This window comes from Benincasa hispida, chromosome 3, assembly GCF_027475165.1.
Source record: "Benincasa hispida cultivar pf3 chromosome 3, pf3_genome.v1.1, whole genome shotgun sequence".
NCBI classification, from domain to species: Eukaryota; Viridiplantae; Streptophyta; class Magnoliopsida; order Cucurbitales; family Cucurbitaceae; genus Benincasa; species Benincasa hispida.
The window spans coordinates 4,501,960-4,510,259 of record NC_143480.1 but is presented as its reverse complement, the minus strand read 5'-3'; positions in this window follow the sequence as shown (position 1 = coordinate 4,510,259).

Sequence of the window (8,300 nt, the reverse complement as noted above, 5' to 3'; positions counted from 1 at the left end):
TGCCATAGTATCAAACAAGGATGTATTGCAGATTCCACTATGGAAGCTTGAGTATGTAACTGCTTGTGCAGCAAAGGAAGCAGTTTGACTTAGGAAGTTTCTAAGCGATTTGGAAATAGTTTCAAATATGGACTTGTCCATCACCTTATACTCTAACAACAGTAGAGCAATAGTCAACTCTAAAGAACCTCACAGTCACGAACGAGGAAAGCATATTGAAAGGAAGTATCACCTGATACAGAAGATTGTGCAACAAGGAGATATGATCGTCACAAAGATTGCCTCAGAGCACAACATTATCGATCCATTTACAAAGGCTATCTTAGTTAAAATGTTCGAGGGTCATCTAGAGAATCTAGGTCTACGAGACATGTACATTGTATAATCTAAGGCAAGTAAGAGATGTGTAATGGGTATATAGATGCCCTAGTTTATTGTATTTATTTACCATAATCCCGTCTTTTGGATTCTGATATCATGTACAACCCGTTAACTAAAGTTTTAGTTCAAGTTAGAGTTTGTTGGATTTTATTCCCTAAAACTCGTAGATAGTAAGTGTTATTAATTGACCGTCATCAATAAAGAGTTATAGATCTTAATTCAATAAATGTTATTGTGTTTTTTTTATTATTTTGTCTTAATAACCCTAAATTCAATAAACTAACATCCAAGGCTGCCTCATTGTAAGAGTGTATCAACATGCAGCGGAAGCAACTAAGATCAATAAGCATTCAAATTCACTAATTTTGGCAGAAACTAAAGCATGCTCATTTAAAATAAGAGGGTTTGTAGTCATATCTTTGTAAAACTCTTCAAGATCTCGATCAACAGCAGCATTCTTCTCCAAAGAACACTGTGAACCACCTCAAGATCTTCCTCACTATTCTCTTGGAGTTTTAAAACGAGTTGTGAGACTCAAGAACAACTTAAAGCAATGGAAAACCAAAGAAAAGCTTGTTACACTATTTGTTTGAAGAACTCTTCTTCAACCTAAAATTTTCTCTAAAATTTCTATTGAATGCATGCCTCAAATTCACTTCAAATCTTCTTTATTTATTGTAGATGAACATGCAAAGAAGAATGTTGCATGACTTGCAGCTCATGCTTGGAGTAAATGAAGATGGGAAAATGGGTTTTGTGTGAGCATAAAGATGATGGTAATGGAAATACTTGATTTTCTATTTTGTGCATGTATTTCAACTTTCCAATTTTTTAATATCAAAACTGAAAATTTTAATTTTATAAAATTAATTTCATTAATCAATTTTTAAATAATACTAATTAGTTTAATATTAAATATTAAATTAATTTTTGCACAAATCAATCCTCATATATTTAAATCATATATTATTCTTTTCCGTCTAGCATAAGACTGGACCACGAAATAGTAACCACTATATGGTATTGTAATTAAAGTGTAGGGTGGGGGAATCGAACCTCAAACCACGAGGTTGATAATATGAACATTATGCCAGTTGAGCTACGCTCTTGTTGGCAACACTATGTATCTTTAATAGAGTGTACCCAGGATTAATAAATATTGATTAACTTGGTTAATGAGTTTAGCCAAATCTACAGGTCCACCAGGTCCCCTTATTAGCTCACTAAAGGATATTACAGAAGAAATATTTGAATTGTTCAAAATAATTTGAGAAAATTGTATATTAATATGATTAATATATAATTGATTATGGATGTGATCTATAATTCAAATTAAGTTGGAAAGAAACATTTGAATGAGATTCAAATAATTAATTCAAGTGAATTAGATTCATAAAGAATTAATTAATAAATAGAGAGGTGTTGTACATAGACATATGATGTTTATGATAATTATATATATATATGGATTTAATGTATAAATAGTTATTTAACTAATATGTTAATTAATTAAAAAAAAGTATTATTTAATTAATTGTGCACAAGGAAAAATTGGAAAAAAAACTTGGAGAAGGGGGTTGATCCTTCTCTATATAAAATCTTCTTTATGGCCCTTTTGGGGCAAGCATTCATTGTACAAATTTTTTCCTAAGCCACAAAAAGAAATCTTCTCTACTCTCCCAAAGGTTTTTCTCCTCACTCTCTTCCAATAGTTGGATACTATCGATATTTCTATTAGAATCCTTGAGAATAACTAGGTTATTCTCATAGTAGTGTTTAAGATTGTTTGAAGAGACGTCCGTGTTCAAGATCATTGGAGGAGTTATTCATTGGAATACCGAGAGAATCGTTCTAGGAGTTTGGGAATCTACAAATGTGAGAATGGTTCTTTCCTTTCTCTAAAGCATGTTATTTTCTATTTTAGTTCACTAATTTTGTTTATGTAAAAATCAATTTGCGGGATGCAAGGCGTTCACACGCTTCCGCTTAGGATTCGAATCTCATTAGGTCTTTAGTGGAGTGACCGACAATTAATAAAAGTTGATTGATTCAATTAAAGAGTTTAATTCATTAATCAAGTACTATTGGAGCTTCAATCTATAGGTCCATAAGGTCGCCTCGTTAGCTCAATTAGGATTAATGAGAATCAAATTAATTTTGGATTAATTTTAATTTTTCAAATTAAATGAAGGGATTTAATTATATAAGATATAATTAATATAATGTATATGATACATTATAATATAAAATTTTAATGAGAGAAATAAATACTTGAATACGATTCAACTATTAGTTATATGAATATGATTCATATAAAAACTATAGGTTAAAATTAATATAAATATGATTGATATTAATTTTATAGGTTATATGAGAATATGTGATATAATACAAACTATAGGTTATATGTTATATATAATATAACATATGGTTGGTTGTTTATAATAAGTTAGTTATTATAAATTATTTAATTCAAAATTATGTTTTTTGGTTTTAATTTTGAATTTTGGAAAATTTGAGAGGGAGAGTTAATTTTCATAACTCCCCACTCTCTTCTTGAAACTCTCATTCATAACGTGAAAATATCACGGAGAGGATACACCCATCTTCTTCCTCCCATTCCTCCATAGACTAACGTTTTGCTCTCTTTAATTTACATTGTGAAATTTTTTTCTCTCGTCACAAAAACTTTTCTTCCTTTCCCAAAATTAATCCCTAGAAGCCCATTCCTCTCTAGCAGTTCTCAACCTTGAGAATAACAAGGAAGCCCTCGTGGTGGTGCCCAAAAGAGTTTTCCCTTTTGCTTCATTTACACATTGGAGAGACTAAGGAAGGAGTCTATTCGTGTTTATGCAGTAGCTCAGATAGGAAATCGTGAAGAATTTGTTCTAAAAGGGTAAGCTTTCTAATTCCCTTTATTTCCTCTCTAATTCACAACTGAAAGTATGCTAATTAATTATAGATATTTATCCTATTAATTTTATTTTGTTCTTCTCTGTATTTTCTGTTTTAAAATCAAATTAAAAATTGAATCGCACAACGTTCATATGCTTCCGCACGAAATTCAATCCCTATACATACATTTTAACCTTTGGGGACTAATCTCAACTCCAAGCCTAAGTGGCTGAAGGTATTTACTATCCTTTACTGATAATTTCTTAAGGAAAAGTTGGGTTTTCTTTCTCAAAACTAAAGATCAAGTATTTGATAAATTCAAAGAATGGAAAACATGATAGAGAAGCAAACTTATAAGGAAATTAAGTGTCTAAGGACAGATAATGGGCTGAAATTTTATGATGAGGAGTTTAACAAAATTTTATAGAGAGAATGGGATTATTAGATAGGACCGTTAGGTTAACACCTAAATAAAACGGGGTAGCAAAAAGGTTGAAAAGAGCAATCATGGAAAGTGTCAGATGCCTATTATCTGGTACCATTCTTAGTGAGAAATATTGGGTTGAAGTTGTTGCCTATATAGTATACACTTTAAATAGGTGCCCACACACATCCCTAGACTTCCTAACCCCTAAGGAGAAATGGTCCAAGCATCCTTTTAACCCAAAAATCTAAGGGTATTTGGATGTACTGTTGGATACATACATCAAAACCAAGGGAAACTCAAATCTAGAGTTGTCAAGTGCATGTTTGTGGGGTTCACAGATGGTGTGAAGGGTTTCAATATGTGGAATCCTATTGAGAAAGATTTATAATCACCAGCGATATTACTTTTGAGAGAAAGAAATGTTTGTGCAAAGGGAAATGGGTTGAAATCTCTAAGAACCCTATCACTAAAATTGAGGTGGAAAATCCTAAGAGTTCATCCACAGAAGACAACTCTTTAAGTGATTCAAAAGAAGATGTTACTACAAAGGAATAGGTTAAAAATGTTGAAGCTCAACCTGATTTGAGTCAATACTCATTAGCTAGGGATAGACAAAGAAGGGTGTTGTTCCTCTAGCTAGGTATACTGAGACCAATTCTATGAACCTAGTTTTGAATGCTACTATGGTCCCAAGTGACCAAGAGCCAACTACTTTTGATGAGGCAGTGAGCTGCCTAGATGCTAGAAATTGGATTGAAGCTATGAGTGAGGAAATGCAATCATTAAATGTGAATAACACTTGGACCCTAGCTCTTCTTCCTAAAGGATGCAAGCCAATAGCATCCAAATGGATCTATAAGCTAAATGAGGGTATTATTACTGATAAAAACCTAGATATAAGGTTAGACAAGCGGCTAAGGGATTTATACAGAGAGAGGGCATTGATTATACAGAGATTTTTTTCACCAGCAGTAAAGCAAACCTCTATTAGACTCTTATTGTCATTGATTTCTCAGAATAACCTAGAACTAGATCAGTTGGATGTCAAGACTGTCTTCTTTCATGGACATCTAGATTAGACTATATATATGGTAAAACCTAAGGGATTTGGTAAAGAGGAAAGAGGACCTCCATTGTCTTCTAAATAAGTCTATCTATGGACTTAAACAGTCCCCTAGATGTTGGTATATGAGGTTTAACTACTACATAAAGAGTATTGAGTCCCAAAAAAGTACCTATGATATATGTACCTATGTTAATTCAACTTCCTACAAGAAGAATGTATATCTACTTCTCTATGTTGATGACGTGTTGCTAGCAGGGAGTTTTAAAGAAGATTTAACACGTCAAAGATCTCCTAAAGAGAGAATTTGACATGAAGGATATGGGTCAATCAAGAAAGATCCTTGGGTTAGAAATCACAAGAGATAGAAATTTCTCTATTCTAAATATCAGTCAAACTAGCTACTATGATAAAATTATCAGAAGGTTCAACCTATCCAATACAAAATCAATGACTATCCCTATAGCACATCATTTTAAGTTGTCTTCAACTAATTGACCTACAGGAACAGACATTGAACACCTAAAACATATGAAAACAGTGTTATACAGTTAGGTAGTGGGCAATTTGATGTACTTGATGATCTCAACAAGGCCAAACCTCTCTTACTGTGCTAGCTTAGTAAGCAGGTACATGTCTAACCTTGGCAAAAGACATTGAGAGACCATTAAATGGATACTTAGGTATCTAATTTAGTCTAAGAATACTAAGGTAACCTACCCGAGCCCACAAGAGATAGATCTATAACTATATGGCTATGTTGACTCTAATTTTGCAAGGAATTTAGACAAAAGGAGGTCTTTATCAGGCTATGTTTTCTTATATAACCCTAATTTGCTAAGCTAGAAAGCTAATTTACAGTCAATCACAACATTATTTGCTACAGAGGCAGAGTACATGGCACTAGCAGAAGCAATTAAAGAAGGATTGTGGTTAAAGGGCTTGATGATAGACTTTGGTATATCACAAACAGTAGTTAAAATCTATTATGACAACCAAAGTGCTATCCATCCTTCTACAAACCCACAATATCATTCAAGAAATAAACACATAGACATAAAATATCATTTTGTTCAAGACAGAAATGAAAAAGGTGAAATCGAGGCACTGAAAGCTCATACCTCATAAAATGTAGCTGACATGCTCACAACGCCCGTCTCAAAACTCTAGCTTCTCAAATTCCTAGAGTTGATTAGCTTCGATTTACCTAAAAAGGGTTAGATAAAGTCAGATCTGGAAGAGTGGACACAACATGCATTGAGATCAAGGTGGAGATTTGAAGAAGTTTTGATCTCAACGACTACTTTTTATTGTAACAGATTCTCAACAAATACTAAAACAGATCAATACATATATATAGCTCTAAGTTTCAAATGAAATATAAGTCTGTAATCTGTGAGAGAGTGGGATCTATAAAAAGAAATCTTATCTTGTAGTTCTAAAGTGAATAAACTTCCCCTTCCCGTGGACATAAGCAGTATTTTTCAACCCACGTACATTTGTGCCTTCCTCTTCATCTTCTCCTTCATCTTCGTGGATTGCATGCAAAAATTCTCCATCTTCTCTTGCAAAACACTATAAAAAGAGTGTAAGAGTATAGAGAGAAGTAAGAGCAAATCAAGCTAGAGAGAGGAAGAGTTTCTTACCAAAAATGATCTTTTCTATGTTTGATTCAACCTAGAGAAATGAAAAGAGTCCATCGCATGTGTCTGTCATTCAAGCCATTGACGTGGTCATTTCTCCATCAAATATTTCACCTACCACAATTAAACTAATTTGGATCAATTTCTTCTATTTGGTTTGAGCCTGCAATTCAAATTAAAGCCCAACGTGGTCAATTCAAATCTGCCTCCCATCTGATTCCTCCAACAACTTGAAGGTCTCTCAGACTGAGAACATTAGTGAAGAAGAATGGGACGCAGATGCATATTTTGCAACAACAGATCCCAACCCCCAGTCAACATCCAATGCGATAGAGAAGGAAGTGTTGGCTCTCCAAGTAGAAGAGGTAAATTATGGTAAGGATTGAATTTCGATTTAGACTGCTCTAACCACATGACATGTGATAAGAGGATAGTGCAAAACACATCAGAGTACAAGGGAAATCGAGTTGTTATAACTGTAAAAAATTCGAAGTTGCCAATAGCCCACATTGGTAGAACTACGATAATGCATCGTTCCAATTCCAATCAAGTGGAACTAGAAAACGTTTTATGTGCTTGGAATGAAGAAGAATTTAGTGTCAATATCTCAATTGACATCAGCAGGCAACTTCATTGTGTTTGAACCACTTAGTGTCAAAATGTACCGAGATCTCAATGCCAATGGTATGCTGTTGATCGAAGAACAAGGAATGGACTCCATCTACGTCATGATAACAAAGGCCATATGCAAACGCACCCAAGGACAAAGTGCATTAATTCTGTTGGTGAACAATGTTATACATCAAGAAATGCTATAGTTGATGAAACATCATCATTGCAGGCACCCAAATCAGAAAATACACCTAAGAACAAAAGGTCTTTCAAAGAAGGACCAAAAGAAGAATTAAAACAAATGCAAAATGCTCCAAGAGAAAGAAAAGAAAGATCTTTCAAAAGAAAAAATGACGAAGACGAAAAAAAGCAACTAAGGACACCGAGTTATGGTGATGCACATAATCGAGAACTACAATTATGGACATCAACGAGATAAAGAATACCAAATTCCAGGTATGCAAATGCATTTTTAGCAATATTTGAAGAACCAACGACATACGAAGAAGCGTCACAGAATATTCAATGGAGAAAGACCATGGAAGAAGAAGTAGACGCATTGAGAAGACATCGACGTTGAGACATAGTGCCAAAAGGCTAAGAACATCTAAGCATGCATAGTTCCAACAACAATTCCAGATGATGGAAAGAGTTAGAATAGTTAGCATTAAGGGGGTGTGTTGAAGTAGAAGACAACACTAACTATTCTAGAAGGTTCTTGAAGTATCTACCATATGACATAAATATGTAAATTAGACTTCTCCAGAATTATGTTGAAGTATGTAAATAAATATATCAAAGAAAAGATCTAGAAATATCCTAGGATTTCTTTAGGATCCAAGGAATTTTAAAAATTCCCCTAGATAAGAATAGACTAATAAATATCTAGATATTTAGAATCCAAGAATAATCTAGAGAGACCCTTTTGCTTGGGCTCTATGGATCTCATGCCTATAAATAGGAGTTGTGCGCTCATTTGTAAAGCAAGCAAGGAAAGAGAGAAAGAAAGAAAAGCGAGTTAGAGAGAAACTTAAAGTGAGAAAAAGTGAGTGTCTTGAGAGAGTAAAGGAGTATTTTCTCAAAAGTGTCCATCTTTGTAAATTCTAAATAAAACATTCTTTCTTCCAAGATTGTCTCTCTTACTTTGGTACCAATTTCTTCAACATGAAAACTATGATCGCTATAAATACTATAAGCGAAAGTATAAAAATCATAATGATTGACATTGATAAACAATGAGGTGGAAGAAAGTGAGAGAGGGAGAATGAAGATTTTATAG